The following is a 13501-nucleotide window of genomic DNA, read 5'->3' as shown; positions in this document are numbered from 1 at the left end:
AAGGCTATATGTTTCTAAGAACTTGTCCATTTCTTTTGTGTTATTGATTTTGGTAGCATATAGTCTTTCATAGTATTCTTGGATGATCCTTTGATTTCTGTGGTGTCCGTGATAACTTCCCCTTTTCCGTTTCTGATCTTGTTAATTAGTGTCTTCTCTCTTTTTATCTTAGTAAGTCTAGCCAAGGGTTTGTCAATTTTGTTAATCTTTTCAAAGAACCAGCTCTTTGTCACATTATTTTTTCTATTGTCTTTTTTTCTCTATTTCTTTTAGCTCTGCTCCGATTTTTGTTATTTCCTTTCTTCTAGTGACCTTGGGTTTCATTTGTTCTTCTTTTTCTAGTTCTTTAAGGTGTACCATGAGGTTACTTATTTGGGATTTTTCTTGTTTCTTGAGATAGGCCTGTAATGAGATAAATTTCCCTCTTAAACCTGCTTTTGCTGCATCCCAAAATTTTTTGTAGGATATACTTTCATTTTCATTTGTTTCTATGTATCTGTTGATCTCTCCTCTAATTTTTCCTTTGACTCGGTCGTTCTTTAAAAGTATGTTGTTTAATCTCCATGTCTTTGTGTTTTTACCCGCTTTCTTTTTACAGTTGATATCCAATTTCAAAGCCTTGTGATCAGAGAATATTCCTGGTATGATATCAATCTTCTTAAATTTTTTTTTTAAATTAAATTTATTGGGGTGACAATTGTTAGTAAAATTACATAGATTTCAGGTGTACAATTCTGTATTACATCATCTATAAATCCCATTGTGTGTTCATCACCCAGAGTCAGTTCTTCCATCACCATATATTCGATCCCCCTTACCCTCACCTCCCCCCCACCACCCCTCTTACCCTCTGGCAACCACTAAACTTTTGTCCGTGTCTATGAGTTTCTGTTTCTCATTTGTTTGTCTTGTTCTTTTGTTGTTTTTGGTTTATATACCACATATCAGTGAAATCACATGGTTCTCTGCTTTTTCTGTCTGACTTGTTTCGCTCAGCATTACTCTCTCAAGATCCATCCATGTTGTTACAAATGTTCCTATATCATCTTTTCTAACTGCCGAATAGTATTCCATTGTGTATATGTACCACAACTTCTTTATCCATTCATCTATCGAAGGACATTTTGGTTGTTTCCATGTCTTGGCCACCGTAAACAAAGCTGCAATGAACATTGGCGCACAAGTGTCTTTATCTCTAAATGTTTTCAGATTTTTTGGGTAGATACCCAGGAGAGGGATTGCTGGGTCATATGGCAATTCTATTCGTAATTCTTTGAGGAACCTCCACACTGACTTCCATAGCGGCTGCACCAGTCTGCATTCCCACCAACAGTGTATGAGGGTTCCTTTTTCTCCACAGCCTCTCCAACATTTGTTACTATTTGTCTTGTTGATGATCGCCATTCTGACTGGGGTGAGGTGATATCTCATTGTGGTTTTGATTTGCATTTCTCTGATGATTAGTGATGTTGAGCATTTTTTCATATATTTATTTGCCATTTGTATGTCCTCTTTGGAGAAATGTCTCTTCAAGTCCTCTGCCCATTTTTCAATTGGGTTGTTTGTTTTTTTGGTGTTGAGTTGCATGAGTTCCTTGTATATTCTGGATACTAGCCCCTTATCGGAGGCACTGTTTGCAAAAATCTTCTCCCATTCAGTTGGTGGCCTCTTCATTTTGTCAATGGTTTCTTTCGCTGTGCAGAAGCTTTTAAGTTTCATATAGTCCCATTCGTTTATTTTAGCTTTTACTTCCATTGCCTTTGGAGTCAAGTTCATAAAATGCTCTTTGAACCCAAGGTCCATAAGTTTAGTACCTATGTTTTCTTCTATGCAGTTTATTGTGTCAGGTCTTATGCCTAAGTCTTTGATCCATTTTGAATTAACTTTGGTACATGGTGACAAATAGCAGTCCAGTTTCATTCTTTTGCACTTGGCTATCCAATTCTCCCAGCACCATTTATTGAAGAGGCTGTCTTTGCTCCATTGTATGTTTTTAGCTTCTTTGTCAAAAATTATCTGTCCATATTTATGTGGTTTTATTTCTGGGTTCTCAATTCTATTCCATTGGTCTATGTGTCTGTTTTTCTGCCAATACCATGCTGTTTTGATTATTGTGGCCCTGTAGTACAGGCCAAAGTCAGGAAGTGTGATACCTCCATTACAGTTCTTTTTTCTTAAGACTGCTTTGGCTATTCGGGGTCTTTTGTGGTTCCAAAAAAATCTGATGATTTTTTGTTCTATTTCTTTAAAATATACCATTGGGATTTTGATGGGGATTGCATTGAATCTGTGTATTGCTTTGGGTAATATGGCCATTTTAACTATGTTGATTCTTCCAATCCATGAGCACGGAATGTCTTTCCATTTCTTTGTGTCTTCTTCAATTTCTTTCAAAAATGTCTTATAGTTTTCAGCATATAGGTCTTTCACATCCTTGGTTAAGTTTATTCCTAGGTATTTTATTCTTTTTGCTGCAATTGCAAAAGGAATTGTTTTTTGTATTTCTTTTTCTGAGATTTCATTGTTAGTATATAGGAAGGCAATGGACTTTTGTGCGTTGATTTTGTAGCCAGCAACTTTACTGTATTCGTTGATTGTTTCGAATAGCTTTTTGGTGGAGTCTTTAGGGTTTTCTATATATAGCATCATGTCATCTGCAAAGAGTGATAATTTAACTTCTTCATTCCCAATTTGGATGCCTTTTATTTATTTCTGTTGCCTGATTGCTCTGGCAAGGACTTCCAACACTATGTTGAAAAGCAGAGGTGATGGGGGACATCCCTGTCGTGTTCCTGAACGTAGAGCAAAGGGCTTCAGTTTTTCTCCATTAATTATGAGATTAGCAGAGGGTTTGTCATATATGGCCTTTATTATGTTAAGGTATTTTCCTTCTATACCCATTTTATTAAGTGTTTTAATCATAAATGGATGTTGTATCTTGTGAAATGCATTTTCTGCATCAATTGATATAATCATATGATTTTTGTCCTTTATTTTGTTTATGTGATGTAGCACATTGATGGATTTGCGTATGTTGAACCATCCTTGTGCCCCGGGGATGAACCCCACTTGGTCGTGATGAATAATCTTTTTAATGCATTGTTGTATTCGATTTGCTAGAATTTTATTTAGGATTTTTGCATCGGTATTCATTAGAGATATTGGTCTGTAGTTTTCTTTTTTTGTGTGATCCTTACCAGGTTTTGGTATCAGGGTAATGTTGGCCTCATAGAATGAGTTAGGGAGTACTGTCTCTTCTTCAATTTTTTGGAAGAGTTTGTGCAGAATTGGTATTAGATCCTCTTTGAAGGTTTGGTAGAATTCACTAGTGAAGCCATCTGGTCCCGGACTTTTGCTTTTGGGAAGGTTTTGGATGACTGATTCCATTTCGTTACTGGTGATCGGTCTGTTTAGATTTTCCAGTTCTTCATGGTTCAGCCTTGGAAGGCTATATGTTTCTAAGAACTTGTCCATTTCTTCTAGGTTGTTGAATTTGGTGGCATATAGTCCTTCATAGTATTCTTGGATGATCCTTTGTATTTCTGTGGTGTCCGTGATAACTTCCCCTTTTACGTTTCTGATTTTGTTAATCAGTGTCTTCTCTCTTTTTATCTTAGTAAGTCTAGCCAAGGGTTTGTCAATTTTGTTAATCTTTTCAAAGAACCAGCTCTTTGTCACATTAATTTTTTCTATTGTCTTTTTGTTCTCTATTTCATTTAGTTCTGCTCTAATTTTTGTTATTTCCTTTCTTCTGCTGACCTTGGGTTTTACTTGTTCTTCTTTTTCTAGTTCTTTAAGGTGTAACATGAGGTTATTTATTTGAGAGTTTTCTTGTTTCTTGAGATAGGCCTGTAATGAGATAAATTTCCCTCTTAAAACTGCTTTCGCTGCATCCCAAAAATTTTGGTAGGATGTATTTTCATTGTCATTTGTTTCTATGTATCTTTTGATCTCTCCTCTAATTTCTTCTTTGACCCAGTCCTTCTTTAAAAGTATGTTGTTTAATCTCCATGTATTTGTGTTTTTTCCTGCTTTCTTTTTACAGTTGATATCCAATTTCAAAGCCTTGTGATCAGAGAATATGCATGGTATGATTTCAATCTTCTTAAATTCGTTGAGACTGATTTTATGTCCCAATATATGGTCTATCCTTGAGAATGTTCCTTGTACACTAGAAAAGAATGTATAGTCTGATGTTTTAGGATGAAGCGCTCTATAAATGTCAATTATGTCCATTTCATCTAATGTGTCATTTAGGGCTACTATTTCGTTATTTATTTTCTGTTTGGATGATTTATCCATAGCTGTCAATGATGTATTTAAGTCCCCTAGTATAATTGTGTTTTGGTCAATTTCTCCCTTTAGTTCTGTTAGTAGTTGCTTGGTGTATTTCGGTGCTCCCTGATTGGGGGCATAAATATTGATGACTGTTATGTTTTCTTGTTGTACAGTCCCCTTCACCATTATGAAATGTCCATCTTTATCTCTTGTTATCTTTTTCACCTTGAAGTCTGTTTCATCTGATATCATTATGGCTACACCTGATTTTCTCTGGGTACCATTTGCTTGGAGTGTCAATTTCCACCCTTTCACTTTGAGTCTATGCTTGTTCTTGTAGCTGAGATGTGTCTCTTGTAGACAGCATATGGTTGTGTTTAGTTTTTTGATCCAATCTGCTGCTCTGTGCTTTTTTATTGGTGAGCTCATTCCATTGACATTTAAGGTGATTATTGATATGTGAGGATTTCCTATCATTCTATCTTTAGTTTTCTGGTAAGGCTGTGTCTCCATTGTTTCTTTGCCTTTTTGTTGTTGTCTATTATTTCTGTGTGGTGGTATTCTATGATGTTTCCCTCTGTTTCTTCTTTTATTTCAGTATATATTTCAATTTTGGATTTATTTTGAGTGGTTACCCTTAAGTTTATGTAAAAGCAAGTTTGATATTTAGAGTATTCCATTTTCTTCAGCACGCTTACTTTCTCCATTCCCATATTCCGGTTCAGGCCTTTATTCTCCCCCTTTTTGAGTTTTGGTTGCCACAAATTGTCCCTGTTGATGGTGGTCGAATAGCCTCCTTTAGTATTTCTTGTAGTGCAGGTCGTGTATTAGAAAATTCCCTCAGCTTCTGTATGTCTGGAAAGGTCTTTATTCCTCCTTCATATCTAAAGGATATCTTTGCTGGACATATTATTCTTGGCTCATGATTTCTCTCTTTCAATAGTTTGAATATTTGGTTCCACTCTCTCCTGGCTTGTAGAGTTTCTGCTGAAAAATCTGATGATCATCTAATGGGCTTTCCTTTGTATGTTACCGTCTTCTTTTCCCTGGCTGCCTTGAGGATTCTTTCTTTGTCGTTGATTTTAGACAGCTTCAATACAATGTGCCTTGGAGAAGGCCTGTTGGGATTGAGGTAACTAGGTGTTCTATTTGCTTCTTGGATTCGAGGGTCCAGTTCTGTCCACAAATTTGGGAAGTTCTCATCGACAATTTGTTTGAATATATTCTCTGTTCCCTTCTCTCTGTCTTCTCCTTCTGGTATGCCCATTATTCTTATATTGCTCTTTCTGATGGAGTCAGAAAGTTCTTGTAGAGTTCTTTCATTTCTTTTAAGTCTCAAGTCTCTTTCTTCTTCTATCTGTGTTATTTCCAGGTTTCTATCTTCGATGTCACTGATTCTTTGCTCCATCTGGTCAACTCTACTACCTAAGCTGGTTATTTCATTCTTAATTTCTTCTATTGAGTTCTTAATCTCCAGAAATTCTATTTGGTTCTTTTTTAAGATTTCAATCTGTTTCGTAAAATGCTCATACTGTTCTTTGGTTGAGTTTCTGAGTTCATTTAACTGTCTATCTGTGTTTTCTTGTATCTCGTTGAGTTTTTTCAGAACTGCAATCTTGAATTCTCTGTCATTTAAGTCACATATTTCTGTATCTTTAAGTCCTTTCTCTGGAGATTTTTCACTTTCTTTCTGAGCTATCTTGTTGCCTTGGTTATTCATGGCGATTACTGATTTACTATTTCTCTTCCTAGACATCTACAGGAGTGACTTCTGCAACAGGTTGATAGAAAGCGGTCTTTGTTTTGTTTGCCAGTTCTTGTTGGTAGAATGTTTTATTATTTCTCCAACTGCAACTTATTTTTCTTCTTCCACACGGTAGTGCTGTTTTCTCTGCACTATTCCAACTTCTCACACAATGGAGGGATTCCCTGGGAGACGGGCTTCTCCTCTATTTATAGTTCGTCTAGGTCACAGGGCGCAGTGTCCCGGGGGGTATGCGGAGAGCTTTTGATGTTCCAAAGCTCTTCCAGCTCCTGATTCAGAGCCCGTATATTTCAGCAGTTCTGTTTACTCCTGCAGGGATCCGCCCAGATAGGTGGGGTCAGGGGCGGGGTGAGTTGTGAGAGGTGGCCCAGAGCAATGGCGGCGACCACCACCAGAGCCGATCCTGCTTCCACAGCTCTCTCCCCTTTGCCGGAACTAGTTGGGCTGTGAATTTGTGTCTGCGGTACACAGTTCTCAAAATAGCAAATTTTCTGTTGTTTTGATCTGACACTGCTACTGTTTTGCTTCTAGCACTGGGCAGGTGGGGGCGGGGCGAGCTCTGGGAGGGGAGGGAGGGGGCGGCTAGTCTCAGTGCCTAAGGCTCCGTTCTCTGCTCGGCTTGAGGGCTTAAACCACCGTTTTCAGCCTTCTTCCCTCAGTCTTTTCTCCGAGGTCTCTGCCGTGAGCGTTGGGTTCAGCCGTGTTATATGCTGTCCCCTCAGCCCCGTGGGCCACAAGCGGAGCCCTAGCAGTCCGAGTTCTTCCCTCTCCCGCAGCTGCGGTAGTTCCGGGAGGCAGCGAGCTCGGCGCACTGAGCGAGGTCTGCGTCCTGCGCCCGCGTGGCTCCGTCTCCGCTGACTTCTCCCTTTCCTCCTTCCTCCACTCGCGCGAATCTCCCACCTGTAGGTGATTTCAGTCGGTAGTGGGCCTCTTCGTCTTGCCTGTCTGCTGTGCAGGGAGTCCTTTGTGGAGTTTTTGTTGGTCGATTCTTTGTAAATTCCAGGGGAGCTTTACAGAGGCTCACCTCACTCCGCCATTTTTCCGGAAGTCAATCTTCTTAAATTTGCTGAGGCTGATTTTATGTCCCAATATATGGTCTATCCTTGAGAATGTTTCATGTACATTAGAAAAAAACTGTATAGTCTGATATTTTAGGATGAAGTGCTATATGTATATTAATTATGTCCATTTCATGTAATGTGTCATTTAGGGCTGCTATTTCATTATTTATTTTCTGTTTGGATGATCTATCCATAGCTGTCAATGATGTATTTAGTTTCCCTAGTCAATTGTGTTTTGGTCAATTGTTCCCTTTAGTTCTGTTGGTAGTTGCTTGGTATATTTCAGTGCTCCCTAATTGGTGGAGTAAATATTGATGACTGTTATGTCTTCTTGTTGTGTAGTCCCCTTTACCATAATGAAATGTCCACCTTTGCTTCTTGTTACCTTTTTCACCCTGAAATCTGTTTCATCTGATATCATTATGGCTACAACTGATTTTCTCTGGATACCATTTGCTTGGAGCGCAATTTCCACCCTTTCACTTTGAGTCTATGCTTTTCGTTGTAGCTGAGATGTGTCTCTTGGAGACATCATATGGTTGGATTTAGTTTTTTGATCCATCTGATACTCTGTGCCTTTTTATTGGTGAGTTCAGTGCATTTACGTTTAGGGTGATTATTGATATGTGAGGATTTCCTGTCATTCTATGTTTTGTTTTCTCTTAAGGCTGTGTCTCCATTGTTTCTCTGCCTTTCTGTTGTTGTCTATTATTTCTGTGTGGTGGTATTCTATGATGTTTCCCTCTGTTTCTTCTTTTATTACAGTATGTTTTTCTTGTCTGGATTGTTTTTGAATGGTTACCCTTAAGTTTATGTAAAAGAAAGTCTGCTATTTAGAGTATTCCATTTTCTTCAAAATGCTTACTTTCTCCATTCCCATACTCTGGTTCAGGGCTTTACTCTCCCCCTTTTTATGTTTTGGTTGCCACAAATTGTCCCTGTTGATGGTGGTCGAATAGCCTCCTTTAGTATTTCTTGTATTGCATGTGGTGTATTAGAAATTTCCCTCAGCTTCTGTATGTCCGAAAGGTCTTTATTCCTCCTTCATATCTAAAGGGTATCTTTGCTGGATATATTATTCCTGGCTCATAATTTCTCTCTTTCAATAGTTTGAATATTTGGTTCCACTCCCTCCTGGTTTGTAGAGTGTCTTCTGAAAAATCTGATGATTATCTAATGAGCTTTCCTTTGTAAGTTACCGTCTTCTTTTCACTGGCTTCCTTGAGGATTCTTTCTTTGTCCTTGATTTCAGACAGCTTCAATAAAATGTGCCTTGGAGAAGGCCTGTTGGGATTGAGGTAATTATATGTTCTATTTGCTTCTTGGATTTGAGGGTCCAGTTCTGTCCACAAGTTTGGGAAGTCCTTATCGACCATTTGTTTGAATATATTCTCTGTTCCCTTCTCTCTTTCTTCACCTTCTGGTATGCCCATTAGTCTTATACTGTTCTGTCTGATGGAGTCAGAAAATTTTTGTAGAGTTGTTTCATTTCTTTTAAGTCTCAAGACTCTTTCTTCTTCCATCTGTGTAATTTCCAGGTTTTTATCTTCAATGTCACTGATTCTTTCCTCCATCTGGTCAACTCTACTACCTAAGCTGGCTATTTCATTCTTAATTTTTTATATTGAGTTCTTAATCTCCAGAAATTCTATTTGGTTCTTTTTTAAAATTTCAATCTCTTTTGTAAAATGCTCATGTTTTTCTTTGATTGTGTTTCTGAGTTCATTAAACTGCCTTTCTGTGTTTTCTTGCATCTCGTTGAGTTTTTCAGAACTGCAATCTGGAATTCTCTGTCATTTAAGTCACATATTTCCATATCTTTAAGTTCCTTTTCTGGAGACTTTTCACTTTCTTTCTGAGCTGTCTTGTTGCCTTGGTTATTCATGGCAATTACTGATTTATTATTTCTCTTCCTAGATATCTATAGGATTGGCTTCTGCTGCAGGTTGATAGGAAGCGGTCTTTCTTTTGTTTTCTAGTACTTGTTGGTAGAATGTTTTATTTTCTCTCGGACTGCAGCCTTTTTTACTCTCTCACATGGTAGTGCTATGTTTTCTCTTCACTTTTCCAGCTTCTCACACAATGTGGGGATTCCCTGGTAGATGGGCTTGTCCTCTGTTAATAGTTCACCTGGTTCACAGGGTGCGGTGTCTGTGTGGGCATGTGGACAGCTTGTGAAGTTCCAAAGCTCTTCCTGCACGAGATTCAGAGCCTGTATGTTTCAGCAGTTCTGTTTACTCCCGCAGGCTTCTGCCCAGACAGGTGAGGACAGGGGCAGGATGAGTTGTGAGAGGTTTCCCTGAGCAATGGCTGCCTCCGCCACCACAGCCGGTCCCACTTCCACAGCTCCCTCCCTTTTCCAGAACTAGTTGTTCTGGGAATCTGTGTCTGCAGTCCACAATTTTTAGAACAGCAAATATTCTGTTCTTTTATCTGACATTGCTACTGTTCAGCTTCTAGCACCAGGCAGGTGTGTGTGGGGTGAGCTCTGGGAGGGTAGGGTGGGGGTGGCTAGTCTCAGTGACTAAGGCTTCCGTTCTCTGCTTCGCAGTGAGGGCTTAAACCATCATTTTCAATGTTCTTCCCACAGTCTTTTCTCCGAGGTCTTTGCCGTGAGCGTGGGTTCAGCCGTGTTATATGCTGTCTACTGAGCCCTGTGGGCCATAAATGGAGCCGTAGCAGCCCAAGTTCTTCCCTCTCCCACAGCTGCAGTAGCTTCAGGATGCAGTGAGCTTGGAGCACTGAGCTAGGTCTGCATTCTGTGCCCGTGCCGCTCCATCTCTGCACTTCTCCCCTCCTTCCTGGCTTGCACGATTTGCCCACCTTTGAGTGGATTCAGTACTGGGCCTCTTCGTCTTGCCTCTCTGCTGTGCAGGGAGTCTTTTGTGGAGTTATAGTTGTTCGCTTAGTTTTAAATTTCCTTGTAGATTTCCAGAGGCTCACCTGGCGCCGCAATTTTGATGACGTCTCTCGGAAATTTCTGTGTTTAGATATATTAATATTTTAAGCAATAGATAGAAGAAATAGAAGCTTTTCAAGAAGATGAAATGATAAGAGGGCAAATTAAGAAGATTTGCTTTATCTTACATTGAAAGTGGTATTTAACTAGAATAACATGAACTGGCTCTGTTGTATTTTTCTGGTTGAGCAATAAATAAACAGAACATTCAGGTTTATATAGCATTCAGTAAATGGCAACAGAATATACTCGAACAACTTCTAAGTTTTCAAAGATGTCTTTTACTTTTAATAAAATCAAATAAAAATAAAAGCTCAAAAGTATGTCTTCTTTTCTGAAGCTTAACCCATGGTTTAATAAATGTCTAACTAGTAAACTCTTTTGTACACCTGAAACTAATAAAAAAAGGAAACAAAATTTCTTGGATTAACTATAGGCATTTTTGAACTGGTGACTGAAAAAGCTTGCTTTCCTTATGCCTAAGTAGAAAATACCTATATTTTCAAAACATCGATGGCTGAATTGTGTTCCAAAGAGAATGGTAGAGGGTGAAAAATAAGGTCAGAATCTGGAAAGAGTCCATTTGAATGTCACTTGTGTACAGTCATAAATCCCTAAGAACCTCTTCATTCAGGAGGATAAACATAAATTGGTGAAGAACACTCGCCTAATGATTTCAAGCTCACAGCAATCTTTCCTGCATCATCATCATAAATTGCTATCTTGGCAACGGAGACATAACTAAGGAATTCATTGTTTGAAGCTAGTCTTTTGACAGAATTTCTTTCCTGGTTTATGTTTATACATGTGCTGCTGCCCTTATTTATACCTTTACAACACAGCTTCATTTGTGCTCAATATAGTTATTCTTATCACATATATTTACCACTGCATGACCAATTATCTTCCTTAATACTGGTCTGTCTGCAAAGGAAAAACAGAGAATGTAGAAACGCATGGTAAAAACAAACAAACAAACAAACAAAAAACACGTTTGACTGCTTTGGGCACAGTCTCCATTCATGTGGTACAAACACTTTAGCCAGGGCTAATTGTGTGCCAGTCACTTACATCCTGAAAATTGTCTAATTTTTCCCCAGATTGTCTAATTGTGGTTGCAATTAACTACAGGTACAATGTTTGCACCTGCAGCTAATAGGGGGACTAAGATCCCCCAAAGAAGTTGTCTAAGCAAAGTCTTTGGCCCATTGATTTATAGATCTGCAAATAGTGTGAATTGACTAAAGCAATATCAATTTTGACATCAAAGCCTAGGCCTATGTATGCAGACAAAATATTTGCTTCTCTAAGGAAGGAAATGAGCTTATATGAAGCAACACATCCTCTCCCAATTTGAAGATGCTTTTAGACGCACTCATAACAATTCAACCAATGTCTACAGAAAATGAAAGAAATTTTTGCACATCAAGTATATTTGTTACAAAGTGAAGATCACGATTCTGATTGGGCAATTCATGCTCTATGTTTCTTAAAGTTTCATTTCAAAAATAACAAATACAAAGTATTGGAAGTATTTTATAAATTTTCAAATGAATAATATTTGCTTTTGTTTTCTATTAATGTTTAATTTAATAAATAAAATATTTAAATGAGATTGGGAATGTTAATACATTGTGTGATATATGTAAAAACTCACTGTATACTATAAGGTTTGGTTAAATAAAGTTTGTATTAATTACATCATTTATATTTTGAGAAAACCTGAAATATAACAGAAACCTAGCCAAAATGATACTGTAGTGACTCCTGTTCAGCGCTTAGGGCAAGAGATGCACTAGACATGAAATTCGGTCTACCTCCATTTAGGAAACTTTATTTACTGAAGTTTTGCGTCCACCTTTTACATATAGGAATGTCTCAAAACCTCTGAAAGACTGCACCTGGGGCCATGAACACCGGTTGCCCCACCTTCTCTATGGCTTTTCTGTTTGTTAACATTTATTGTTACAGCCATTATTACAGATGATCAAAGAAAATTAAATAAAAAAGATTATTTCGAGAATTCCCGAAGATTCTCGGGAAACACAATTTCCCATTCTTTATTTCCAAACGTTCCAAACCTTCAGGAATTTGGAAACCCTAAGCCAGCCCAATCTAACAAAATTCTAGCTAAGTGCCTTACAAGTTTTTATGAGTCCTGGGTTTTAATTTTTGCTTTTAATTGTTGAATGAGTAATTTTATCAAATAAATTTTTCTTCCATATTCATTAAAAAAAAACAAAAAACAACAACAAAAAAAAACCTCTGGGGGACAGCCCAGTGGCTCAGGCAATTGGAGCTCCATGCTCCTAATACCGGAGGCTGCCGGTTCAATTCCCACATGGGCCAGTGGGCTCTCAATCACAAGGTTGCCAATTCGACTCCTCGACTCCCACAAGGGATGGTGGACTCTGCCCCCTGCAACTAAGATTGAACACGGAACCTTGAGCTGAGCTGCCGCTGAGCTCCCAGATGGCTCAGTTGGTTGGAGCACATCCTCTCTATCACAAGGTTGCTGGTTTGACTCCCACCAGAGATGGTGGGCTGTGCCCCCTGCAACTAACAATGGCGATTGGACCTGGAGCTGGGCTGTGCCCTCCACAGCTACGATTGGGGGGACAACTTGGCTTGGAAAAAAAAATCCTGGAAGTACACACTGTTACCCAATAAAGTCCTGTTAAAAAAAAAAAGAAAAAAACTCTAAAAAAAGTTGCTTCTCTATCAGTAAAATACAAGTCAATAGGCTGATCTTTCCTGAAGGGACACTAGGAGTTGTTGAAACTATTTATGTACATTTGTAGTTCATTTACACGTACTTTTCTCAGTTTGAATATATGTTGAGAAAATAGAAATGATCATTATTAGTATCTAAACAATGATTAAAATAGCTCTTCTGTCTCCAGTTATAGATAGATAGCTAATATTTAGTTTGGGAATTTTTGCTTAGGAAAGACCTTATAAAAGTTTGAGTCAACAGTTGTGACCCTTTAGGGATGCTAGTTTTCTTCCAGTAATGTTCTTTTCCTGTCATATTTTGGAAGAAAAATGTTATGATATTTAAAAATAAAGAAGATAGGGATTTCTTGTCAAGATGGTGGAGTAGATAAATGCTGTGCTCACCTACTCTCAGGACCACATCAATGACAGCTAAACTGCAGAACAACCATCATTAAGAATTGCCTGAAATCTATCTGGACCAAAGCTCTACAACTATGACATACAGAAGAAAACACCTTGGGTCTGGTAGGAGGGGCAGAGACATTAAATGGGTTGGCCCCACACCTGTGTGTGACCATTAAAAATCAGGAGGGATATATCAGCTGTGCAGGTGTCCCCAAAGGAGTGAGGGGACCCAGTCCCATACCAGGCTTCCCAGCCCAGGGTTCCAGTGCCAGGGAGAGAAGTCCCCATAAATTCTGGCTGTGAAAACCAGTGGAG

Source organism: Rhinolophus sinicus, chromosome 6 (assembly GCF_057876585.1).
Source record: "Rhinolophus sinicus isolate RSI-liver-muscle chromosome 6, RSI-T2T, whole genome shotgun sequence".
Taxonomy (NCBI): Eukaryota; Metazoa; Chordata; class Mammalia; order Chiroptera; family Rhinolophidae; genus Rhinolophus; species Rhinolophus sinicus.
Note: the sequence above shows the minus strand (reverse complement) of the source record.